General features: G+C 41.4%; 1 protein-coding gene across 5 annotated transcripts in view; it reads left to right on the top strand.

Moving 5' to 3' along the window:
• Positions 1 to 27,388, top strand: part of GRB10 (growth factor receptor bound protein 10) — a 146,728-nt gene that overhangs the window by 1,835 nt on the left and 117,505 nt on the right. Inside the window, exon 1 of one of the 5 annotated variants that reach the window (XM_053989577.1) lies at positions 25,702 to 25,772. The exons of the other annotated variants lie outside the window; for them this stretch is intronic. The gene's annotated coding sequence lies outside the window, so the exon portion shown is untranslated. Of the gene's footprint in view, positions 1 to 25,701; positions 25,773 to 27,388 lie in introns of those variants that run through there. 5 annotated transcript variants of the gene reach the window in all.

Genomic DNA, 27,388 nt, shown 5'->3' with positions numbered 1-27,388 from the left:
ATATGCTTGAAACTTTAGATGAGAACTCTGGCTGTGCTTCATGATGCTTTTGGGGCTGAGGCACGGTGTGGGTGTTAAGCAGGATGCTCTTCCCATGCTGTTAGTCTTCCTCCAGGGCTTAACCTCTCAGAGCAGCGTAAGCAGGAGAGCTGTTCCAGAGCTGTATTCCCCTGTCTACCTTTGTACAGGTATACATTGCTATCAGAGCTGCTTGGGTTTTCTTTCTCTAACACGGGACTCTTTAAAATTCAGCACAGCATAGAGCAAACAGCAGAGCCTGAAAAGTACTGTTTGGTAGCTTTCCTGCAAACAGTAAACCGACAGAGCAGCAGATCCTTGACGCTTGCCTCTGGTGATCATTATACCATGTTCTGGTCTGATTTATTTTCTTCACTTGGATGTTATTTGTTCTTAAAGTAGGTCTTGTTTGCCCTGGCTACATATTAAAGATCTTGTGGTACTTCCATGATTTTCCTTCGTTTTGTTAATCAAACTATCCCTTCTCTTAGCACTGTGTGAGCTGGCTTTTATCCACACATACAGCCACACCTGGATTTCAGTATTGTGTTCCTGTGTTTTTTAATGTGTAGTCCAAAAGCTCTGCCTAAATGCAAAATGTATTTCTGCATCTCAGTTCTGCTGAAGTGTATAGTGTGCACTCTGTGAATAAAACAAGTGTTTGCAGCCCTCTGTCTTGTGAGTGCTCAAATGACTCTAGCAAGAATCGTTACAGAGGTTTTTTAGAAATCTTTGGTCATGTTCTCATCTGTGCTTGGGATGTAAATGGGCAAAAAGTATCTGGATCTTTCTGGCAGAGGTATCCTTCCAAGGCAGGGAGTTCCCAGCTGGCAGAAGAGAGGCATAGCTGGGTCATGCACTGCTTCTGCCAGGAGCACCAGAGTGTTGCGCTGGGAATTTATTTTCTGACAGCCCCAAACGAGCAGATGTCCCTCTAGACTATGAGGCACCGTCAGCTTCCCTGGGTGTTCATGGCAGCGGCAGCAGGCAAACTGAGGGGCTCCTGGTTGGTCTCACTCTGGCTGGGACCCTACTGTTGCTCACTTCTGCTGTGTCTCTCTGCTCGTGTTATGGAGGTGATGGTGCTAAATGAGGCCAGATTTCTAGGTATAACTTCTGCTTAGACCAGCTCAGCTCTGTCTTAGGAAGTGTGTGTGTATGTTTGTGTGTGAAATGCACTCAGGTGTTTCTTCAGACCACTGAAACATGGGGTGGGGAAATAGGTGGAGGGGTGCCTTTTGATGTCCAGTGGTATGCATTTTAGGATGCATTTAAGTATTTGCTCAATTAAAAATTTCACTGGTTGCTGCAAACACTGTGGTGAAACCCCTTACTATTTTCTGCTGGCCTTTTTATTCTAAATCTCTGAGTGAACTTTATTAATGGGGTCAGGGGAAAAGCTTCTCTTTACTTTGTGCTAACTTTTCTGTCCAAACTAAGACTGAGGAAGCCTGCTTTTCTTTGGATTTATCTCAGCTATGAGAGTCTTGATGACAATTCACAGTGCTGTGCTTCTTAAGTGTGCCCACCTGGCCTGTTGTTTTCATAAACAAGGAAGATAACTTCTGAGACCTCTGCCTCTGTCAGGCTTGCATGCAGCTTGCCAACTGGCTTGGCTACAGTGTGATTGCATAAGCCTCCTTCTGTAGGAAAGCAGGCTAAGAAGTTAGGATTGTTTTTCTTGGAAACTGGACCTGCTCCTGGCCATGTCCAAAATATACCAGTTGCAACTCTTCACCCAGGGAAATCTAGGAATTGAGATCCTTTACCAAAAAGTTGAAACCCCACGATCTTTTTTAGGAATTACAAGGAATGAGGTTGCCAAGGAATCCCTTTATTAGCGTTGAGCTTTATTTACAGGTTTGCTATCTTTGCACTGCCTGCTGGTCAGGAGAGCATGTTGCAATCTAAACTTGGATGTGACAAAGTAGTCTTGATTCCCATTACTTTTTCTCCCAAACCAGTGGTTGTTTTGAAACATAATATTATGAAGTAAACAGATGCCACCTCACTAACTTCTCTTTCTTTATACACGTTGAACTGTGCACTTCTGAACTAGTCCCGTGCCAGGTCTTTGCTATTTTCATGCCATCTGTTGAATTGGATAGCAGTTCTCCCTTTAGCTCAATATGGCTCCACTGTCGCATCAGGAATGTGGAGAGTACTGTCCTAGAAAGCCAGATTCCACTATGAGAGCATCATTAAAGAAAACGGTTGATCAGTAAGAGGCATCCTGTCTACAAACAGTCTCTTAATGTCTTCAGTGATGAAACAACTAGAGTAGCCTGACTTCATAAGATTTGGTTGGATATATTGAACATTCCCTTTTATATGCTTTATTCCGCTGGATGCCATCTTGTCAGCAGGTACGTGTGTAGAGAGATAGACACTACGTTTTTCATACAGGTCCTTCATCTGATAATGGTGGTTATGGTTTCTAGCAGCTTTTGGACTTCAGATGTCCATAGGAGCACTGAATATCAGTGCCAAGGTATCCTGAAACTTTTTAATAAAGAGATGTTCATATTCACACTAATGTGCATCCATTGACTGAAAACTTCCTTCCCTCTCTGCCTTCCTAGGATCTTTCATAAGTCATAGATGGATCAGTTCATGCAGAACACATGGATGTGGCTCTCAGGACTGAAGGCATTGGAAGTTCATCCTCTGCTTTAGAGTAGTGTCCTTGTGAACAGTTCTGTCTTTCCTGGTCTCTGTAAGAGAAAAGACCAGGGAATTCTGTTTAATGGTGAGGAGTCACTCACAAAAATATGAGATTATGAGGACTGGGTGAGTCACTTTCCCTTGGAAGGTGGCAGCAGCTTTATGGCTGCTGCTTGGGTTTTTAAAGGCAAGCAACCTGTAGTGGCACTGACCAGAGACTCAGGTGCGGATTGAACAAAAATATAGTCAGGATGAATAACAATGGGTTCTTCAAAGCCCAGCACTAATGCTCATTTACAAGTCAAGAGAGCTTTTAATGAAACCTGCTAATTGCATCCCAATTAGTTAACCCATGGGGAATGCAGATTACCACTCCCGAATGGTTACAGTAAAAGCTGTCATGAAGATCAGTTATTTTAAAGTGGGTGATCTTTTTAGCAGAGTAGAACACCTCCCATATCATGGATAATACAACGTATAATAACTGCTGCTGTAAATTAGTGTGAGGGACGTTCTTCCTGAATCCTTTCAGAAACCTTTGGTAAGTCATTATATCCCTGGGTATCAAATGATAACTTCGGAGTGAGTAAAATGGTAGAGGAGAGTGTGTGGTTCTCTGACATACGATATGAAGTAGAATTACAGGTTATATCAAGCTTGTGGATTGACAAACTAGATCTGGAATAATCTAGGCACATGGCATTAAAGTCTACCTCATTGATACTGAGAGAGGTGAAATGTGTCTCTTTTGGAACTGCAGCTTTCAAGACTGCTGTCTTTGAGATTATGCTGTTTCAGGTATGATGGGATAAGGCATTTTTGTTAGAATGGTTTGACCTCTTGGAGAAAGGATCAGCAGTGAGAAATTCCCCCTTTACCACATGATGATGGAACAGACTCTGTTTATTCTTCCCTAAAGTGAGAGCTGAGGAGAGGGCGAGGGTGGATGAAAGTCTTGATTATATTGTGCTGTGTATTTTTGAAAAGGGCTTTGGGACAGTGGTGATAGTCATGGTCCTTGAATGCACAGGTGATGAGTGCCCTAGATAAACTTCCCGGGAACATCATGGCCATCTCTGCATTCTCTTCTTGTGGGCAGATGCTGTAGAATATCTGAGAAAGCAGCACAGTGCCCTGTTTCTGTTGTATTCTTTTGTTGGACTCCAGGGGAAGACTGAAAAAGCTTTTCCCATTATCTTACCCTCCTGCTGTTGAGCTGTCATCCTTAGGCCAACAGCTAAGGACAACAAGTTGAGCAGCTATGTTGATCTTAATGTCCAACAATTGTGTTAATGGTTGCAATATTAACCATTGGACAGTTTTGTTGCTCTAGCTGTAATATTCAATGTATTTCTCAGCAAGTCTGTTTCAGCATTTTTGGAGGCCAAATCCAAGGACCATGGGGACGTTCCAAAAAAGACTGTTTTGCACAGACAGGGATGAATGGGGTAATTGTAAACACATGTTTGGTTAAACCACTAGCAAACCAACCTCTCATTCTTCCCAGCCTCCATCAATGCCAGCTTATACTAGCTCATAACAGGACAAAAATAGGAAATGACTTTCCTGGCAGACAAACCATAGAGGAAATACCATACCATCCTGTTGAAATAAACCTATAGCCCAGTGGGAAGGAGCTCTCCTGCTGAGCAGCAGTGGGGATTTCTGGATTTGTTCACACAGTAAGCATCAGAGCGTGGTCCTTCCACTCCCTTCATGCTCTTACTGCAGGATTTGTGTCAGCAGAGAAATCTGAGAAACTGAGTGTCTGCATCCAAGCTGTGCCTGTGGTTGCTGAAGGCAGCTAAATAAGGGTGGATAATACTCCACGAGACCAGTATCATTCTTCCATCACGCATCCCTGGTGAGAAAATCAATAAGCAGGGAGAATCTGTAAGTCTGTATAGTCTTTTCATGGTGGAGATTAGCACTTGATGAACGCTTAGAGATTTCTTTCAGTGCCCAGCATCTAAATTCTCCTTTTTGATGACTTGATCTAGTGGCTGCAGCTCTGTCCAAATTCATGTTGTTGGTTTGTAGCATAGACAAAGTTTTCAGAAGTTACTTTTTTACTTTGCTCAACTTTATTTCTAGGTAATCTTCAGGTATTAATTTTAATTTTGAAACTGTGAGGAAGGGAATTCATTAGATGTCACCCAGATCTTTTTCACTGCTGTTGTTGCTGTTAGTCAACGATCTGCGGTTCTGTGATTCTGATTTGACACTTAAACATATTTTTGTTGAGGGAGTTGCAATTGGGCTCTGTGTCTGTGCATGCTTCATATATTTGTAGATGTCAAAACTAACTGGCAGCAAGGATTTGAATCCTTTACTAGAGAAAAATCTGCTAGAAAAATTTTCCCAGATACCAACTTTATTGGTAGATGGTAGGACAAGGTAATTGTGTATTAGAAAGGATTGGAGCAGAAGTTTTCAAGGCTGAAATAAAAATGGGGAGGTGATTTTTTTTTTTTTCCCTCCTTGCTTTCTTCTTTCCTTCTTTTCTGTGATGTTCATGTCTGCCAAACTACTAGGTACGGATTCAGATAGGAGAACGTTCTCTCTCCATAAATGGGAATTGAGAGAGGGGGTGAGAAGCACTGGGGGAAGGTAAAATCTGTAGGTTGGTCTTGCTTAGTGTACTGTTAAAGCTCTGAGCATCCTTGGAAAGGAATGAGGAGCTTTTATTATATCAAAGCACAAGTGTGGAATTAAACTTCAAGGAGTTGGAAAAGCTAAAAATTCAGAAGGCTTTGGCACAAGACAAAAATATCACAAGCTTTCTTAAAAGGCCTGCTTTCCCTTCTGGCTCAAATGTATTAAAGTCCATTTAGGAGAAGGTTAAGGGAGAAATATGTATTGCAAGACCATAGATTATTTCTGAATTAATGTCTTGTGGGGGATCATCCTTCATTCTAATAACCGCTTGTGCTGACATCACCCGAGATGTCAGGGGATTATGTCAGAATTCAGGCCTTGATATTGTGCAGAGCAATGGCTCAAGTGCTGGCAGATGCTTTCTTGGTGGGTCAGGTTGCTTTTGTTTATCCTGTCCATCTCTGTGATGTTCCAGTTACTGTACATGGTCACAGCAAGAGATGTAGCAAACAATGTCCAAGAGAAGCATATCTGTACAGCATGATTGTGAGAACAGAGTACTTCTTGCCTCTGCATCTTATGCTAGAGGCAGATTTATCATCATCTAGATGCACAAGGCATGCATTTTTTAATGCTTTATGAAAAAGCTCACCAGCTGTAACATTGTTATCTTTTGTTTTGTTCTGTTATTTGTTGTATTATTTTGTTTATCATTCCAGGAATTCTGAACTGAAGTCAAAAAGTAGAGTCCAAAAGAGGGTGGGTTTGGTGGTGGAGGTTTTTTTCCCCCTGGTCTGTCAGTTGGTTTGTTGTTGTTTTTTGGTTTGTCTTTTTCCCCTCCCTGGCTGTTGGGCACCTAGCTTTAGTTTTTAGATTATTATAATGATGGCCCTTGTGGTTTGACCTGTCAGGCAGCTAAACACCACACAGCTGTTCACTCACTTTACCCCCACATCAGTGGGATGGGGAAGAGAATTGGAAAGAAGGCAAAACTCCTGGGTTGAGATAAAGACAGTGTAGGAGAACTGAAAAGGATGGTAAAATAGTAGCAACTGAAAAGGGTATACAAGCAAGTGATGATTAGTGTAATTGCTCACCACCTGCTGACTGATGCCCACCGGGTCTCCAGGCATCAGGCCACTGCCTCTCCCAAGTTTTTTTGTTCAGCATGATGCAATGTAGTATGGAATATTCCTTTGGCCAGTTGGGGTCCACTGCCCCAGCTGTATCCCTTCCCAGCCTATTTCTCACCCCAAGCCTCCTCACTGGTGGGGTGAGAAAATGGAAGAGCTGTTGACTTGGTGTGAGCACTACTCAACAATGACTACAACATCAGTGTGTTATCAGTATTATTCTAATCCTAAATCTGAAACACAGCTCTGTACCAGCTTCTAGAAAGGAAATAATTCTACCCCACCTGAAACCAGGACAGCCCTGTGAGGGGAAAGCAATTGAAATAGCCCTTTATGATGCTCTAGAAATGAATAGACTGGAATGTCACAGTCACAGAATCACAGAATAATGAGGTTGGAAGAGACCTCCAAGATCATCAAGTCCAACCTATGCCTTAACACCTCAACTAGACTATAGCACCAAGTGCCGTGTCCAGTCTTTTTTTTAAACACATCCAGAGATGGTGACTCCACCACCTCCCTAGGAAGACTATTCCAGTGCTTTATTATTCTTTCAGTGAAAAATTTTTTCCTAATATCTAACCTGTACCTTCCCTGATGTAGCTGGAGACTGTGTCCCCTTGTTCTGTCAGTTACTGCCTGCTGAAAGAGACCGACCCCCACCTGTCTACAACTCCCTTCAGGAAGTTGTAGAGAGCAATAAGGTCACCTCTAAGCCTCCTCTTCTCCAGGCTAAACAACCCCAGTTCCTTCAAACGTTGCTCATAGGGCTTGTATTCCAAGCCCCTCACCAGTCTCATTGCCCTCCTCTGGACATGCTCAAGCATCTCAACATCATTCCTAAACTGAGGGGCCCAGAACTGGACACAGCACTCAAGATGTGGTCTCATCAGCACCGAGTACAGGGGAAGAATGACCTCCCTGCTCCTGCGGGCCACACTATTCCTGATACAGGCCAGGATGCCATTGGCTTTCTTGGCCACCAAGACACATTCCTGACTCATATTCAACCAGCTGTCTCCCAGCCCCCCCCAGGTCCCTTTCTGCCTGAACACTGTCCCCAGCTTGTAACTATCCCCACAGCCACACTGTCCCCAGCCTGTAATGCTGTAGGGGATTTTTGTGGCCAAAATGTAGAACTTGACACTTAGACTTATTAAACTTCATGCTGTTGGACTCTGCCCATCCATCCAACCAATCTAAGTCCATGTGTGATTTTCACGAACTGATTCTTTTGATACACTTTACTGGTAGGCTGTTATAACATTACATGTAGTCATCACATTTAGCAGTTGAAAAGTTTTTAAAAAGGCATTGTGTTTATTTTTCAAAAGGCTTCAAGAGACTTGAGCAGCGAGACTATGAGATGAGCTGTAGGAGTGGAGAGCAAATGCGGTTCGAGTTGCTGACATCTCTAATGTGTACTCAGACTTATTTTACATTCGGCATGCATTTTTTTGTTCTAGAGCTGATGCTAATAAAGGTCAGGAAAAATCTCTGTGGAGTTCCTTGCTAGCAAAGGTGGATTACACTCTTAACACATGGGAAGTCAGAGAAGCAGCGCAAAGGCTGTTGCAGCTGATGCAGTTTAGGTGTGTTGTAACACTTGTAATGCCTGGTTGAGTTGTTGGATAATTTTCTTCCTCAGTGTCTTTTGAACAACAGTATTGATACAGTCTTCAGTAGGAGAATGGCATTGCAAGATGTCTTGCTAGTCTAAGCCTTAGGTAGTTTTGGTAAATGTGTAATTGATTTTCATTTACTTAGAAATTATTCCACTTCTCTTCCCAGGAGCAGGAGAACTTCTCACAGGTGTTTGGAAAATGGTTGATTTTAAAAAATTCAGTGAAAGAGTCTTGTGCTGTAACAGCCTAACTTTGTTTTTGCTTGTATTCATCTCTTGGGTCCTTCATGTCCAACAGTCCAGCTCTTCCTTAGCAAGATTTGTTCCCTAGGGGTCTCATTTAAAATTCATGTGAGCTGAGGTGATACATCTTTAGGTGATGTGAAGTTGCCTTTCAGGTCAATTTGACAGTGCTTGGTAGAGTTTCAGGAAGACAGCACATCTGCAGCTGTCAGAGAGGCAGGTCACTTTTACCTCTGAGTATTTAAATACTAATTTTTTTGTGTGTGTGAAAGCTCCACAATTTGAAGAGGTGAAAAATGTTTTCCCCAGGAAGAGAGGCACATTTTCATTTCTCAAAGGATGTGGGCCATCTACGAGCTGACTGCTGCCAAAAGCTGACACTGTTTTCTGGAGTGTTTGGGCGTCTTCCCGTGGACCAGCTTGGTGGTTCACTACATGCGTGTATGGCTGACTCTCTAACTGGGTAGGAAAGCTATCCTGTGTACTTGTTTTTTCTGGGATTGGTTTTCTGCTGGGTTAAAAGATGGGATCAGTTCTTGGAAGCATGTGGCGGGGCAGCTGAGGTGAGGTGTTCTTCCAGGAAAAGGAAATGAGAAAGAGAAGAATAGATCCCATCTCTTTGCAGTGGCAGCAAACTGCTGGGCCAGCTTGGCAACCCATCAACATTTTTTTTTTCTTTGTGAATTTCTACAAATCTTATGGAGCTACGCAAGCAAACAAGCTAAAGACTAAACCTGACTTTGTAGAGGGTCTCCAGAGCCTGCCAGTATTTGCAAGGTTTACCTGTTGAAGAGAGTTTTCTGCAATATGTGGGGGTTAACCCTGTGTTTGATCTCTTTGCTGCCCTGAAATGTGGATCAAATAAATGTTGTGTTTATTCATGCCTTTTTAATTTTACTTCTTTTTCTAATAAAATGGACCTGTTGTGCTGGGTTGTTTTCTTAAAATGAATATGAAATGTGTCAGTGCTAGGTGGGGCTTTTTATTGAGCAACTCAGCCATAACAAAAATGTTACACTTGCTCTTGTACATTTAAAGAAGATAAAAATAGCACCTTCACAGTTTCAGGAGATTATATAAGATATGTGTAGCTGTATCTTATTATATGATCGTCATGAAACAAAACAACTGAGGAAGTAACTGGTAATAAATCCCTCATTATTCATATTATGAAAAATAGTAAGCATGATAGCTGTTCAAACACCAGAGATCTGGTTGACTTGCTCTGAAACGTAGTGGTAACACATATTTGTTTCAGACCAGTTACCAGCTGAAATGTTTTTTTTCCTGGAATGTCTCATATGTTCCCAGTCTCAGAATCCCAGAACTGCCTGTGAGCTGGTTCAGCCGTTCTGCTCTGATCAAGAAGGGTTTCTGTAGCCAAAGTCAAATAAAGGCATTTGAGGTGACTGCTCTGGTATCTGCTGGGAAATGGTCTTGATGGCGGTGGGGCAGATCTTTCCCTTGAACACCTGTGACTCTTGAAGGGCTGCCTTAGAGCTGCAGTTTCTCAGCCATGATAATGCTAGTCTGCTTTAGCCTGAAAAAATCCCAACCAAACAAAAAAGTTGCAGACTGAAAACCAAAGCGAGTTATTCAATTCTTGTCTGTGGTAAATGTGGAATGATTTGGGGGACAAGGTGACCTGTCATGGATTTTCTTCATTTTACTGAACAGAGTTTGGGAAGACTTGGAGTTCAGATTCTTGGGTTCAGGATTGCACAGCAGTGACTGGGGTTTCTCTTCAGAACCATTTCTGAATAGTTTTTCCATAATTTTAGCCCAAAAATGATTGAGTTTTGACTAGTTCAGTCCTTCTGGCTGGATACCGGTTCCATTGTATGTGGACTCTTGGATGGATTAAGGAAGAGATCATTTCTTCGCCTTTGTTACAGGGACTTGACACCATCTAGAAACAGCTTCTGTCTTTTGCAAGGTCAATTGGAGAGTGACAAAATGTGTGTTAAATGTTCTCCCCATACCCTGTGTTTCACTTTGAGCAATCTATCAGCTGTTGACTGAACTTCAGATTTTATAACAAATGCTACTTATGCTTCAGTTGCTTGGCATGGCTGTGTTCGGTTTTGGGGCTGTTGAAGTGAAGGAAGTAATGAATGAGCAGTAATTTCATGGGCACACTAATGTGGTTGTGTACAAATAGCAAGTTTCTTCCTCTTTTTGGGATATCTGGCCAACTTGTATGCTTGCCTTCAGCCATGTCATATCTGTACTGTCTTTGGCAGTGGTTCAGAGAAGATTCATTGAGCCAGAGAAGCATTCATGGGACAAGTACTTTTAAAAATTGTTTTATTTATTTTTCTAAGGTGTGTGGGGACTGAAGCTTTCTTCCTGTGTGCAACTGTGGCTCATCTAAAGTCAGTGTTTGACTACAGAACAAGTGGTGTGGTCAGAGTGAATTTTTGCCTAAACCTATGTTAGAGCCATAAGTTGTTGAATTGTGTGGGTAATGATGCTCTCATCCAGTACCTGGTCTTAGTCACCTTTTCCTGCCAATATCCTCTAATTCTGCGACTGTAACTCTGTGAAACCAAGCAAGGAAGTGTGTGCTTTGTGTGAGGAGCTCGAGAACTCTTTAAATCCTGACTTGGTCAGGATTTAAACCTGGAGGTTTCCAAAGTGGAATAGATATATGTACAATGGATATATTACTATATTATACAGCCCTTTTACAGTGTCTGGGGGAGGTGTATCTCCTCTGCAGTTCAATGCATGCTGCATCCAACACTTTTTTGGAATCCCTGGGACCTCAGGATGAAGCCTTTCAGCAATGTGGTGTATGTAGGGCTGGTTTGTGTTGAAGTTCTGAGTGTGGCTGGGGGGCTGCTGGGCTGAGTGGTAGTGTGGGAGCTTTGTAGGGCTGTCGAGCTGAGAGGCTTGGAGGAGGGAGCTTCAGGTTAAGTCTTCCTAGAGTCTTCTGGGATCCTTTTAAAAGTAGTGCTGTAATGGGGTGACTCAGGATACCTGACACCTTAGCCATGTCAAATGAGGTCCCTAGAAAACCAAGGGACTGAAAGGTTTTAATAAAAGTGATTTTTACCTGAAGTGCTGTCTCTGAAGTCCATTAGCAGTTTAAAATTAAAATTAACCAAATAACCTAGGTAGCTTAAGTGAATTTTAATGACTTCCTGCCACTTTTATAAGAAGACTCTATTTACAACCTTATTGCTTTAAGTGCAACCTGGATTACAAGTGTTTTATTTTATCAATGGAGATGATTTCGTAGCATGGCAGTAATCTTCCTAAAGGTTTGCCTGGTCAATGAAGAGCTAACGGGATTTGTATAAACCAAAGCAGAGCAATCTGAAATAGCTGAATCCTAAAACTGACCTAACTTATAAAGCTTTGAATTTTCATATCATCTTTCACTGGGAAACACCACAAAGTCCCCTGCTCTTTTGCATCCTGTAAGAAAGAATCAATCCATTAGGGAGGAAAAACTGAATACAGGCAAAAGATGTAAAATTTATCTAAGAGTACAAATGAAGGCAAACTAAATACGGTTGAACTTTTTTTATTGTGATACATATTGAAAAAGAAATATTAGAAACTACTTCAGTCTATTTTTGAGCATTTGATTAGCAGTTTCTAAGTGACTCCTCATATGTGTGTTTTGTAGCATTGGGAGGGGAGAGGGAAAGCTGCTTTAAAGGGGCCAAGCTGAGAACCTAAAAGAGAAGGCACAAAGAAGGGCAATATTGATACAGCTCAGCTTTTTCATCCCCTTTATCTTTTGGAGTTTTTTCCCCTCCTCATAATGCACCCATTTCTCAGCAGTGTGAGATGAGAAGGAATCAAACTGACTCCCATCATCATGTGTGCCTTTCTAGGGTGATGTAAAGAAAAGGCAAAGTAGTTTGCACCTCCACCCTTCTCTGGTGAAGATAACATGATGGGTGAGGGAATGTCTTAACTCACAGCATGGCTAAATCATGGCTCTGAAAATCATTACTGATATGATTATCTCTTTGGAGTAATGCTAACACTTTCTTGGAGCTGCTGTGAGGCATCTGTATGAGAAAAGCCTGCAGTTTTTGGTGGATATTTTGCCTGTGTGATGGTTTTATCACTCTGTGTTTGCTCCCACGTCCCAGCTCGTGGAAGATAAATTGTCTCAAAGATGATGGCTTCTCCAAAGGTGGAGGAAGTGTTATGCAAAAAAATGGGGAGAGGAGGAGTATTTATACCACAGTGCATAGTAAACATCCTTCTTGTGATACAGGTAGCTAAGTTGTGTCTAAAACTTGGCCTGGCTTTGGCCCTGGTCTAACCCACAAGTGTTGCTTTGGAGTGGATGGATGGATGTTTATGTGCCATGTCCTGTGGCCTGGTGGCCATTTGGACAGTAAGAGATACCAGGGGTAATCCCATGGTGAGGCACCTGAGCAAAATGCCTCTGCTGATTGTAAACAGTGGCACAGCTGAACTCCATGAAATGGCAATGTGTGCTTACTTTTCTTGACTTCAAGTGTCTACACCTATGGATTTTACTTTTTAAAACCATTTTATTTTTCCTTCTATTTTCCAGCTCTTTACTATTTAGGAGTGATGAGTGCTTTGTCTTTGGGGACTGTCAGCCTTATGGTCGAAGATCTCAGTATCTGCAGTTGTAAATCTGCAAAGTGGAGAGCAGAGGATCATTCCTGATGGAGAGGGATGGGCACTGCCACTAATCCTTTAAATCCACAGTGGGTCCCTCCCATGCACAGAAACCTGATCTTAACTCCTACATGTTAACATCTACATCTCCTTCCTTTGCTGTGATATTTACATATAATTCCTACTTCTTAAAACAAGAGGGAGTTGGATCTAGTGAGATTTGAGGAAAGCTGCATGAGGTAGCCTTATGAATATTTATCTCTGCATCAACATCTTACTCAGGGATACTCAAGAAAAGATGACAAATGACTGTCTTTTTGACAGTATAAAGCAAATGCAGTTTCAAAGCCTCCCTTAAGCCTCTGTGGCATGCTTAAATATCTTCCAGTTGCATGGTTAAAGGCTGAAATAAGTCTTGTACCCTGGATTTGTGAGATTTGTGAAATGCCTATCCCCAGCTACTTCCATTGATGCAAATAGTGGAGGTCAAACTGATGTGTGGGGAGGGGGGCTGAAGAAAGAAAATTGTCTGAATAAGATGATAGTGCTTGCAGTTATGTCTAATCAGAGTTCATTTCCTGTAGATATTCCCAGAGGTTTTGCATAGTGAGAACAAATGCAAGTGCAGTTTGGAATACACTGGTGCTCACAGTCCATGAGCTAAAAAAAATTAAAGAGATTGAGGTTTTGTTGGTTACCCCTGCCTATCCCCCACCAGCTTCCAGAGATGCTTGCTACTGACTTAAGTGTAGTGCCAAGCTTCAGAATGATAGGATTGCACCTTGCAGTACTGTCTCCAGTTAGTTGTGCTGGTTATCTTCCACCCTTTTCTGCAAGAAGAAATTTCTCTACTCCTTGTATCTTTCCAAAACCTGACAGGCAGTGGAACCACGAGATTTTGATCTACGGTTTGTAGATTGAGGCTAAGCATTAAAAAATACACATTAGAGTCAAACATCACAGTCAAAGTGGTGCTCCTTTTATTTGTGCTCTAGAATGAAACTGAGGAGCAAAATTCATAGGGCTGAGGGTATGGGCCATGTGTCTCTGTTGTCAGGTTCTGGTTTGTTTGTGGTGTTAGGATGTAGCTGGATCCATGTATCAACAGAGGCAAGTGCCTGTGTTACACTTCTTGAAAAGGTATTTTGACACCTAAGGTTTTGAGTTGGTTGGGGGTTTTCTTGTTTCTTTAGGACTGAGCCCTTTCAGCCCTGAAGGTTACAGCTGGTATGCAGCTTGTTGGTATTCTCATTTTGGGTACTGTGCTTTGAAGAAAGAGCGGAGACAATGCATTCTGTTAAGTTTATTTTTCTTGTAGCACAGTGCTAGATCTGGAGAGGAGACTTGATGCAGGTAAAGTAGTCAGTGAAAAGCTGGAGTGTAGCTGTGTTTCTGATGGCAGCTTGGTGGCAGTGCTTGGGGGAAACTGCTTATTCCTCACAGTCCTGGGTGTTGACTCACTGGTTTTTTTCCTCTTGAGCAATTTTGACTTGGTGCTTCTCTTTTATCTTTTCCCTATGCCCTCACTCCACCCAGTACAGTAATATTTTCCCAAATCTTTGTTTTTTAAACTTTTCTGTTTCTTCTGAAAGTTGTGGGCATGGAGAAGATATTATTCCCTCTTTTTTTTTTGCAGCAGGCTTTCATTGATTTGAAAGATTTCATCATGGCCCTTACTTTTGCTTCTTTTGGCTGAGCTCCAGTTAATTCTGTTTTTTCTTTTTTCCTCCCAGATGTCATGTTTTTCTAATTCTGTGATGTTCCTATTGCTTTTGCTTGGATTCTTTCCAGTTGATCTTTTCTGAAATTTGCTGAAGCTAGGGTACAGCTTCATGCTGGAAGCTTTATCAGCCACAAGGAGAGCAGAACTGTTGCTTCATGGTGCTCACATATGTTCCTCTATACATTCCTCTATAGTATTTGCCTCTTTCTCAACAAAGAATTTTCCAGTTTCTAAAACTTGCTTTGAATTAAGTCTTCCAGCAAGCTGACAGCTTTAAGTTAGCAGCTTCCCCAGTTTTAATAAGTATAATTTTCTCCTTCATTATCTAGATCATTAGTGTTAGAATAGTGTGGGACCAGGGCAGATCTCTGCAGAGGTTATTCAGTATGTCAGGCTATTATGTATTTCAATTTTTTTTGACGTTCCAAGCAAATATAAGTCAGTGCAGTTGCTCAGTCACTTTCAAATCTGCCATAAGATGACTGTTTGCATTGATAACAGTATGACAAAGTTTTCTTATTTTTTTGAGAATGCAGTTTGAATCTTTTGATGTGGTTTTGCTAATGTCAGAATTTAGATTCAATGTCTGCTGCTTCTGTGTTCCTAAAATACATTATTCTGACATAGTAGGATGTTGAGTTGGTTTGACTTGGCTTATACATGAACAACCAGTTTTTGTTGAGTTCAATCTTTTATTTTCTTCTTGGTGGTAGCAGATGGATTTAATGGTAAATGTGCGAATTAAGCAACAAGTATCATTCTTAATGTTTTTTTTTCCACTCTTTTCCCCTCCCACTTCTGTAGGAAATCACTATTCACCATTCCCCAGCCTCTGCTACCTTGGCAATCCACTATGGACTTTCAAAAATAACTGCTAATGATTTGAAGCTTTAAAAAAAAAATCCAAACTGTTCAATTCATTACTAAGTTTCAAGAAAACCAGCCAATTTGAGAAAAAGGTGATCTGTTTTTTTTTTTTTTTTAATCTCGTTTCTCCTGTCATCACTAGCAGTCGTTTGAGTTTGTTTGTTTGGTTTGGTTGGGTGGTTTTTGTTTGTTTGTTTGTTTGGTTTTTTTTTGTTGTTGTTGTTGTTTTTTGTTTTTTTTTTTTTTTTTTTTTTTCTGTTTGGGGGTTTTGTTGGGGTTTTGTTTTGATCATGTTACCTTGTAGTTTTCTTGAGAAAGTGATGAGTTGACTGACCTGTCCCTTAATCATTATTTTATTGCTGTGGAATTACAGAATGAATTTTTCATGTCCCTTGTTTCACTTTCACTTATTTTGGTATTGCAATAATTGTCTGCAGGCTATTGCTTTTTTAGAGGAGTGCAGATGAAAGGCCTTTGCTTGACCTCTTTACCTAGCAAGACAGACAGACAAACTATTGCTTGCTTTTTGTCGTGTATGGGCAAGAGCAAAGCTTAAATATCTTGGATCTGACGATTAACTAAAAACTGAAGATGAGAGAGAATGAACACTCAGTGGCAGAAGGCTCTCTTCAAACACAGAGCAAGTTCTTTCATCCAGAATCGATATACTGTTATGATTACAGGGCAAATGCCAAAAGGCTGAATTTTTGCCTCAGCTCTTTTGTCAGACTTGAGTTTGAGAACAACATTTAGTTGGTGCCCCTGATCAGCTCAGCCGTAACTCAGAAGCTATAAAAGATTTTACATATGTTGCTTCTGCTACTGTCTGAGGTTAGAATAATTGAAATAGAAAGTACTGAAATATACTGATTAACCCAAAATGGCTAGATAATGATATGATAAACTAGAGGCTTAGTCTTGTGTCACCACCAGATCTAGAAGTGTGTTGGATAAGGGGATGTTGACAGAGTGGAGAGAGTGAACAATGCTGATGCTGTTCACAAAGTAAAACCCTTCTGAAAAGGAACGTACAGTTTCAAGAACAGATGGTCTAGTGGTAATAGAGACTAACAAATTTTTGTTGGCTGGCAGCCGTCTTTCAGGTTAGGATTTTGTCTTTAAAGCTCTTTCATAGAGTTGACTTCCTTGCTGCAAAGTACTTGGTAAAAGGACAGAGTAAATTCCTCCTGGGACCTTTTTCTTCCTGGTTTAACAAAAATGAGATTACAGTGGCAGCACAAGGTGAGGGACAGTCAGCTCACGGTGACAGGTAAGGCTTTGTTGGAGCAGCCTATGGATATTTTGGATTTTATTCTGCTCCCTGCACTCCAGAATTAGCATGCTGCAGGACGGTTGTCACCCCTGTGATGGAAGGTGGGAAGACTGACTTGGAAACATGCACAAGTTTTTGATCATCTCATTTCTTCTGCAGAAAAAGCATATTGTTTGTGAGACAGAGCTTACATAATCGTCCTTCTGTGGTGTGTGTAAACATATTTAACACAGGCCTTTTGTTTCTTGACTAGTTTAAATTTAATCCATAGTGTATGTGCAGTGTGGAAGGGGACAGAAGAGGGGTGAGTTAGAGTGCATTTTAGATTTATCCTCTCCTTCAGTGCTCCAGAACTTGTGTGGATGCAAACGAAGCAAGATGGAGATAAAATAATCCCATTCTTACCTTCTCTCTGTGCCCTAAAGACAAAGTGACTGTCTCTAACTAGTCAGTGGTATTGCAACCCTCAGTCTTTCCTTGCCGGGTTGGTTCTCTTGTTGCACAGTAGCTGGGAGAGAGGCTTTAAATGCAGAATTAGCGTATAAGCATGTGCCTTTTTTGGCTGGCTGTTAATGTTTAAAGTCTTTAAAGTCGCCCACCAAAGACAAGGCAGAAGAACAAACGTTGGCCTGGGTATGTGGCATGTGTGTTCTTGTTTAACATTGGAATTTCTGGTATGGCCAGGGATGCATGCCAGCTTTGGCAGTACAGGGCACAGTTCAGATACTTAAGTACTGTACTAAAAATAACAGGACTATTTTAGACTGGGACCCAATTAGGGAGAGAATGACTTGTTGCTCTGCAATAAGTAATCTGAAGTAGCAGGCGGGCTGCAATGAGCACGTAAACTCGGCTGTTTTGCTTGCGGAGCTGCCAGTTTTGACACTGCTTCCTCACTGTTTTCGTCAGATGCTTTTCCAGAGGTTAAATAAAAAAAACACCCCAAAATTCTCCTCTTCTGAAGGCAGGCTTTATGTGCTTTAGTTCACATTTTGATATTGTGGTGTTTAATAGCATTACAGCTCCTAATCCTCCAATGTTGGCCTGGGAAATTCCTAGAAGGCAGGAAGGGGAGGTGAGGAGTGATGCTCTCCCTGACACACTGAGTGAGCTTCACTCTGCCACACAGAAGGGCAGTCAAGGAGCAGAGGGGCTGTTTGAAGACAATTGCTTTTCCCTTGGTTTGCCTCCTGGGCATGGAGGAGAAAGAGAGTATGGTTCCTGAAATTTGTTGCTGCTGCTGTTGTTGCTTTTCTGTGTCAAGAAGTACAGTGAAAATAACTTGCACACTTAACCTCCTGACAGAAAGCATTACTTTATACTTCACTAGTTTCTCTCTGATGGTTTTATTTTTGGTGATGCTGCTGGCTACCACCTTCTGTTAGAGCCCTTGGACTTCAGTGAAGCAAGTTAGAGGAATCTGCATTTCTCAGTACACAGTGTGTGTGGGGTGACGGGGAAGGGACAAGCATGCTCCAGCATCCAAACGCTCTGGTCCTGGAGTGCTTTCAAGTGATTGGCTGCATCTGATGACAATTGTCTGCCACTGATCAGAGTGGGGTTGGTGGTGTATGAGGGAATGCTTTATGGAGGCTTACGCGAATGCTGCGTTGGATAGACTTGAGCTGATGCTCGAGATGAAAGCGAAATGCACCTAAAATTTCTATTTTTGTAGACATCTTTCTAGCATGCTATTTTGAGAACATGAAAAGGCCAGAATCTTTCTGGTGTTGTGACTCTCATGCTGTTTTGAAAGTAGTTCTACATTTTTTTTCAAAATGAAAAGCTGATAAGAGGTGTTCAAGGCTTTGTTCAGCTGTGGTCTCTTACCAGTTTTCAGTATGGTGTTAGCCTTAAGTTGTGATTTTGGGAGGAGTTAATCACATTTCTTTAATCACGCAGGAATCATGTTCTTTAAAACCTTAGATTTCAATTTACTCTTTGTCTGGCCTGAAATGCAAAGGAGGGGTCTTCCTAGATGCCAATTATGAAAACTTCACCTTTTGTATTCAATGCTAAAATGTATTGCATCATGGATGTAGTAAACTCCCAGGGAAATAGTGGGACAGGCACTTTTATGAAGCGGATCATGTTGCGTGTTGTAGAGAGCCAGCATTTCGGCGTGTGCTTGTCAACTTGTGGGCTACATATATTCTTCCTTTTGCATGCTGCAGCAGCCTGCAGGACTTGCTGTTAAAAGTAAATGTTACATGGAGGATGCCTAGCAACTGTAGTTTTTAAGTCTGTGCCTATTTGCTAAAGGTGCAAATCTGTTAGATTGGTGCAGTGTTTCTGGAGGATGCAGTGTGGCAGTGCTGAGGTGGTGCTTCGGCACCACAGTGATGTGGCTGTGCCTCCAGCTCTTCTTCACCACCATCCCCATTTGGTTAATGTCTAGCGCCCACAATTCTCAGCCAGGAATATCAATTAAAGAAGAAAAATGTTGATTTGAATTGCAGTTGCTTAGGTAGAAAGCCTGCAAGGAGTTTTTCTCTGCTTTTAGACTCTTCTGCTTCCTGGTGAGCTGTGCTGCAGTTATCTGGAGAGTGCACATCTATTACTATCATTGCTGTTCTCCCTTATGAGCTTTCTCCAGCGCTTGTCTAAATTATTATTGTTATTATTATTATTATTTTAACACATTCGTAAATCTGTTCACCTCATGGGAAAGATTTTCAGGTTTCTTATCAATTTCAGATTGTCTGAATTTTTCTGTTGAGAGAGAATGCTTATTCTCTTGGCACTTTTTCCATGTCCTCTATAACTGACTCGATGTCTGCCTTCTTTTCCTTCAGCTGTCTCTTTTCTATGCCAAATGATCCAGGACTATTCATTTCTGCTTTAGGAATTCCTCTTCTCTATACTCTTTCTAATTCTGTTTTACCCTTTCAATGTCATAACAGCCCACAGTTTTCAAGGAGTGGGTGTGCCCTGGGTTTAATGACTTGTCATGATTCTGCTTTGCTTGTGGCAGTTCGTTGATTCTTAATACTGTGTTTCCTTGTGAGATATTTTCTGCTTTTTTCCCCCCTCCTTCTTTCCCCTAAGATAATACTTCAGATTCCTGACACTTACTTCAGTGGTACACACAGGCAGGGTTATTCTTCTTGCGCATGGGCTTGAGTTTGTGGAAATTAAATCAGAGTTGCCCTTTTGGCTACCCATTTGCCTGTGATCATGAGGTCCTTCTGCTGTGCTTTGCATGAAGCTCCAGCTCTGACTGAACACATTATACTGCTGGCAAACTTTGTGTTGCCTCCCTTGTTGTCACATTTCAAAGAGCTTAAGGATACGTTGAAAATAATGGCCTCTACGGTAATTCTGAGCACTTCTTGTATGGGAAAAAAGTCTCTGTGTTTTCCTACCTTTAACTGTTAGCCTTTGGCTGGGTGTTAAGGGGGGAACCACTCCTGCAAGCTCTACAGCAGCTCAGGTCCTTCTAAGAGTCTCTAGGGATAATGCCCACATGTGTCTTGTTCATGCAGTGTCATAAACTTCGGGTGGATTTGAGTCATAACTTCGGCAGAAGCTGTAGTGACATTTGCTCATGCCATCTTATTGATTATTCACGTCTGTGTTATCTAGTTTTAGCTAGTTCTTTCAGAAAAGAAGTTTCTTCCTGATTTTTAAGTTCCCTGGATTTATCTTGAACTGATTTCTAAAAGCATATAACTTAGCGTCTTTCGTGCTATGTCCAGATCCCTTTAGGTGTGACAGGGTATACACAGCAGTTAACAGCTTGGTAGTTTGATGTTTTCCTTTTGGAAATCTTGACTGAATTATTTCCATTGTGCAATTTATAACAATCTTTTAATGCTGCTCTCAAAATGTAATGTGTGAGCAGTTATTTAGTATACATGGTTGGCTTATCTATTTTGACTTTTTTTTTGATGAGCAAAGGTAACATCTCTTAAGGAACTAAAACCAAAACAGTTCTTACCTTTGCTTTCTGTCAAGAATCCTTGAAGACATTTGCAGTTGAGTTTTTATGTGAGAGGCAGGGAAAATACTTGTTTTCCTGTATTTTGCAGCAGAGCTGGTAGCTGATGCTATTCTAATCTGGTCTGTGGGTTAAGTTGTGTGCCCCAAGTTCACTCTGGGCATTTGTTTGAAGGCATCATAAACATGAAATTGATCTTCACTATGCTGACTTCTGGAGCTCCTGCCTTAGGTTATAGGGCATGCCTGCATCAGTACATCCTGGGTTTCATTTATGAACTTGTGTCCCTCCTCTGCATTGCCTGGTCTCAAATTACTGGGACACCAAGTTAACATCTTTGAGTACACTTGGCAGAACAAAGTCAGAGGAATGTACTTCTTGGTTAGAAAACTTACATCTCCAAGTTCTGCAGCAAAAAGATGGATATAAAATTTCCATACCTGAGTAAGAAGTCAGACAGGCTTCCCACTAGCAAAGGAAAAGATTTGGGAAGCTCTCATGTATCTTTTGCAATGTTTCTAGCACATAATTAAATGCTGCTTTCTTACCCAGTCTGAGAACTTGTTTATGAAACCTAATATTGCCCTGTGAAACTCAACACTTTGCTGCTTAATACTACAGCTTTAGTGATACTCAATGAGGTGGACAGGGCGCTTTGTGTATCAGCTGTTTCAGGCGTTGTGAAGGCTAAATACAGCACTTCCTTCACTGGCACTTGGAGGCTTCACCCATTGCTGGGGAGGGGGAAGAAATGTCGGTGTCAAGGTTCAACCCTGTAGCAGATGCATCCTTAAAAAAAATAAATAAAACAGCTGAGTCACTTGTTCATTCTTTTTCTTCCATGCTGCTGGCCAATCCCAATACCCTTGTATTTCACACAAGAGGGAGAGGGCAGACAATACTGTCTTTTATTATTCATACCCTGCAGCTCACTATCTTCGGAAAATATGAAAATACGGGTGGCGTCTGTCTGTCTCCACTTCATGGGAAAGATTAACAACAATTAAGGTCAGCAATTAAGGTTGTGAAAACCTTTGAATAACTGCAACATCTGTTCTTATACTAGAATAAATAAAATAAAGCTGAAGCTCTAATTGCCAACAGAGTACTTGCTCATATCTGTTTTGTAATTGTGGGCTTGTGAAATTTGTATTGTTAACTGGTCCCTTGCTGGCCAACATCAGTGGTCAGCAGTCAATGCAAGCTTCCACACTTTTCCCCAGAGCCACATGCTGAGAGTGAGGGTGTTGGATGAGAAGTGGGAACTGTGTGTAAAGTGTGGGGCACTGTGGCAATGGGGAGCAGGTGGTTCCTGAGATGGCTGTGGGATGTTGTCAGCCCCTTACCTTGGTCATAGCAGTTTGTCCTCTGAACTTCCCAGTCCATTTCAGTGTCAAATAAAACCGTTTTTCCTAAACTGCTCTTGACTCTGACTGATTTTACTCATACGTTGAGACAGACCATGGTTGTTGATGAGAAGGTTACTTTTTCTCAGCTGACTGTTGTTTTTTCCATAAGCTCAAATTTGATAGCAAGAGAGCACCTGAGTGTTCTGAGATGGACACTTCTAGAAGTAGTTATTTCCAGAGATGCCTCAATGCCTGACTTGTATCAGAAAAAAAATTAGAAATTAAAGAGGATATCCTGAAATCCAGTTAAGGCCACTCACTCAGGTAAGGCAGTTTTGGTATAAAAGAATGTTCCTTGAATGGAACATTGAATGTCTGATGAATGGAATAGCACATTCCGATTGGAAGATACCTATAGTGGTCATTCAGTCCAACTGTCTGACCACTTCAGGGCTGACCAAAGGTCAAAGCATGTTGTTAAAGGCCTTGTCCAAGTGCCTCTTAAATACTGTCATGCTTGGGACATTGACCACTCCTCTAGGAAGCCAGTTCCAGTGTTTGACTACCCTCTTGGTAAAGGAAGTGTTTGTTTGTATCTAGTCTGAACCTCCCCTGACTCAGCTGTGAACCATTCCCACACATCCTGTCACTGGATATCAGGGAGAAGGTTTCCGGTAATGAATGACACACTTCCTTAATTTCATCTGACTATATGGGGTGATTTCTTAACTTGTCTGCAGTGCAAATGGTCAGCGGTGTTTTACTATCCATCCAGAGAATGAAAACTTCAGTGCTGCTCAAGTGCCGGGAGCTGGAGCCTAGTCCTTCTTGGCACGTGTGGCCTCCACAGAAGGAGTTGTTTGTGTTCTGACTTGGCACAAAAGCAGAGTGATCCTGCACTTTCTAGTTGTCTTTTTTGGCGTGTTTAAAAGTGGATCTCATTAGGCGTTTAAACCTTAAAAGGTTTAACCTGCCTGAGACAGATGTGTGTTAAGATTCTAGGGATCTATTGTCAAAGTCTAGTAGAAAATCAGCTGTGTCTTTCTGTCCCTTAGGCCATGGGAGTGACTTGGGTGCTTGTTTCCTGGTGTGCTCAATATTTCTGCCTCCTCATGCATAGTGATTTTCTATAATCCTGCATTTCTTAACTTGAGCTGCAAAGTCTTTTCTGACCAAGTGCTGCTAATTGCTGTCAAGGGAAAAATTATATCCGTGTCATTCCTTCCTGCTGCTTGTTGTCCCACTGAGACTGACTGGAGTGCTGCGTTAGACAATGTGTTGTTGCATTTCTGCAGGAGCAGAATATGAGGGTATGCCTGCAGCTTAAGAGACAAGACTAGGAAGTTCTGCAACTGGGAACTTCTCTGGGAACAGTGGCTCTCATCACCTGCCACAGAGAGAAGAGCACTTCTGTATGGAACAGCCTTCTCAAACCTGACTCCTCAGAGGCATCCAGCTTCAATGAACTTCTACTTCTGTCTTGTGTTTTAGAGAGAAACCTTTTGGGTTTGTATAATGAGAAGGTTGTCATTTAGTTAAATAGGAGAGTCCTCATGAAAACTGTGCTGCTCATTTTAGGGTGTTGACTTATACAAGTTACTGGACTGGAAAAGATGTGTAGGCAAAGATGTTGCAGGAAACAAATGTGATAGTTTCCAAGACATAGTGCAATTTATCTAAGACCAGTAATGCAATAAAGAGGAGAGGATATTGGGCACTGGTGGCAAATTCTGTGGTACTGCTGTCAGTTTGAAGGAGATGGGGAATATTACAAGCTAGTGATTGCTGAGATCTGTAAGCATCAGAGCATTAGGTAAAGAGAATATTATCCCTCTTCCAGTGACAGAAAGTAGCATGAAAGCCTGTGGGAGGTATTTGTGTAAAGCAGGCAGTTGTGTGAAGCCATCTCTTCATGCAGAGCTGGTTTTTAATAAAATAGAACTGCTAATTGGCGAGGCTGAAATGAAAATTGAGACTTTTTTGATGAATCTGTCAAACTGATTGTATTAATGATGAGTGAATGCTTTTATAGATCAAAATACAAAGTAGCAAAAAATTTGGAATTGTTATTTTATCAATTAACAGCAGCAATTAGAAATTCAAATTTGTGATATTCACAGAGGCTTTTGCAAGAGAGCTCATCTGCTCCTTTGATAAACATTTTGTTTTATTATACTGCGGTGTATTTTGGGAGAGGGAGAACTTTTTGGAAGAGCAAAGTGTGAACAAAATCTCTGCATCAAACAGTGGAAGAAACTCAGAGAAGGGAACTGAGATTTTTTTATTTTTCATGAGGTCAACTGAGTTCTGCCATGCCATCTTGCATTCTGTGCTGCTGTTAAAGGATCTCTTAATCTAGAGTTCATAGAGTTCACAGGCACATGTAAGTGCGTGTGTGTATAATATATGTATTATACACATAGACACACTGAGTGAAATTAAACCCTAAAAGCTGATGGGAGAAACTGAAGCTTTGTCAGGATTGACTTCTGCAGTACAGAGACCAAAAGTCAGGGGATAGTGCATGACTGGCCTGGCATAATTGTCAGTCTTGTCCAGAGGTGCTGAGAATTTGAAGTTTCAATGCTGTACTGAAGCCAGAGGGATTCCTTTTGCTGGTTTTTTCTTTTTTTTGTGTGTCCAGATCATGAATGGCTACATCAGTTTTCTAAATTCAACAAAATTCATGTTGTTGTCAATGGAAAGAACCAGGTGCTCCAGTGGTGTGCTTCACTGAATTGTGTGGGTTGTAAGTGGCTGCTTGAGCTCATCTCATGCCAACCCCAACTTTCTCTGACATCCAGATAGCTGCTGTGGAAGGAGATGGACTGCACATAAGGAGAGCCTGTTTCTCCTTCCTGACTGATGTGGCAGTGCAGGAGCGTACATTTCTGTACGCATACCACTACCACCATCTAGGGTATGTGACTGCCTTCATATCCTGTAATAGTATTGTGGTCAGCTCCATGTGCAGCCTGGATGTTGATTTGCTTCTGTGGGCATTGTACTACAGGCCTATGAAACGATGTTGTGCGGGCGGGGACACTTACATGCTGTCTTCTCCCTCCTTTCCACTGCTGCCAGTACCAGTTGGACAACCTTGGAGGAGGGAGAATGCAGTTGGGACCTATGTGTGGGTTCCAGGCTTGGGGTACAGGTGTTTTGTGGGTTGAAGTACACTGGTATGCAGGGAACGCGTTTTGGCTACATCTGGAGCCTACACCCTTGAAGAACAAAAGTTCCTCTCTGGCAGCTCTGGAGTCTGAAGGTTAACTAGGGATGTTCCTTGTTTAATGCATATCTAATAAACCTTCAGTGCTGGGGATAGTCAACATGTCATACCTCTGTTAAACAGCCTCATAAGGCCTGAAACAAGGCCTGATTTCCTTTATGGCACCCTGAAAGTGCAGGGAAGAAGCTGTTAATGTAGGTGGCTTGGCAAAATAGTCTAGTCAAGTTATTTGGCTTGCTACTCAGCCTTCGATATGTAATCTTTTGGTACTGCCAAAATACCATTCTAATTAAGTTGACATAGTCTATGAAGCCTGGGCGGTATTATGGTATTCAGTTTTCTTCCCTGTGCTTTCCAGTGCTGCATTTTGAAGGGGTTGGTGGAAGCTATGACACTTGCAACCTCAGCACAGTCTTCATTAAGCTGGGACTTTGATCACCTTATGACCTTCAGAATGAAAGGAAGAATATATTCTTTCTTCCTCTCTGCAGGTACAAGTTAATAGCAGTAAATAAGTGTTCACTAATGCACATGAAACATGTGATCAGTTGGCTAGATTTCATCTTTTTGTTGAATGTTAGCTCTTGTACAAAATATTAACCTATTCTGTGGGTTTATTTTCTGTTTTGTTTACACTTACTTAAAAAAGCTGTGCCCTGTTTGTCCCAGGGTGGTATTATATTTGCAAGTAGGTCAGCATACTCGCTTTTGAGATGTCAGCTTGAAATTGTTTTTCAAGGGCTAAAAAATGTAAGAGGGTAAGAAAGACTTGTGCATTGCCAGTATCCTTTATTTATTTATTTATAGAAAATCTTAGCCTGTATTCAAGAATAGTGCACCAGTAGCATTTTAGTTGTGTTCTGAAAGTCAGCACTGATTGCCTGCTGCTAACCATAAGCCACCCGTGGATTTGAAGCTTGTGTGTTGCATAATGCCAGCAAATGCATTTGAGATTACAAAATGGTCTCTTTGCTCTAAGAAGAGATTGCTGTGATTTGTTAGTGAGGCAGTGTTAAAGTACACATGGGATATCTGTGACATCAGTATCTTAAAACTACAAGCAGGTTTTTTGCAGTTGAGCGAGCTCTGGCACTGCTGGTGCTTCATTGCATAGGAGTGAATGAGTACAGTCTCCAAATTGGGTACAGTTTTTTATGTTCCAGTCAATCAAGGGCGTACTTATTCCTTTAATTTCTGTGTGTTATCACTTGCACTTCTTGCACTTCTTTGTTATAGCCCTCTCGAATAGACAGGATTTTCTGTTCATCTCAAGAGCAGCACAGTATTTGTTGAAGTTGCCTTCTTGCACTCTTTGCAACAAGAAGCAGAGTTGGTTGTTGCCTGGTTGCTTGGGGTTGATGTAGTCCAGAGCTCTCCTGGCTCTGTTGCATTATCACTTACAAGCCCTTCTGTGGTAACCCTTACCCTGCTGTACGTGAGAGGTAAAAGGGGTTTGCTTGTTTATTTTTGCTACTTGCTGCTGTTACTTACTATGGTGTCCTTGTCAGAATTGTTTCAACAGTTGAATTCTTTGGAATAAATAATGTTTGGGAGTAGTTACCACAAAACTATTTGGAGGGTGAATTAACGTGCTGTTGATGCTGGAGAATGCATCTCTGCTCACAGAATGTGATTTTTTTTTTTCAGAGGCTAAGGAGAAAGTCTTTCTTTTGAGTGTTCTAATGATATAAATGAGGTATACTGAGAGTAACCTTCTCACTAAAGTGTACCTTTTATGGTATCTCAAAAAGATACCATCTTAGCAAGTAGCTTGCAGTTTGAATTGAAATGTCTAAACTTGCCTTCTAGCCTCAACCACTTGTATGGGATGGGGCTATGTAAATAAACCAGTGCTTATTCATGAACATAAATCACAGATAACTGTAAAAGCCTCTCTGAATTGATTTTCTTCAAAAACGCAAAGCTTAATGTCTATAATTCTTATAGACATTCTTATAATCTTAGTTAATAACTCTTCCCAAAAAATCTTGTACCAAGAGAACAGCAAGTGATACATGTACAATTACTGTGTTAACTATCAGCATTAAACCATGTAAATTGTCAAAGTAAAAACCCTAATGCCTGATGTCATTGGCCCACAATAATG

Source organism: Vidua macroura, chromosome 1 (assembly GCF_024509145.1).
Source record: "Vidua macroura isolate BioBank_ID:100142 chromosome 1, ASM2450914v1, whole genome shotgun sequence".
Taxonomy (NCBI): Eukaryota; Metazoa; Chordata; class Aves; order Passeriformes; family Viduidae; genus Vidua; species Vidua macroura.
This window is presented reverse-complemented; position numbering and strand designations above follow the sequence as displayed.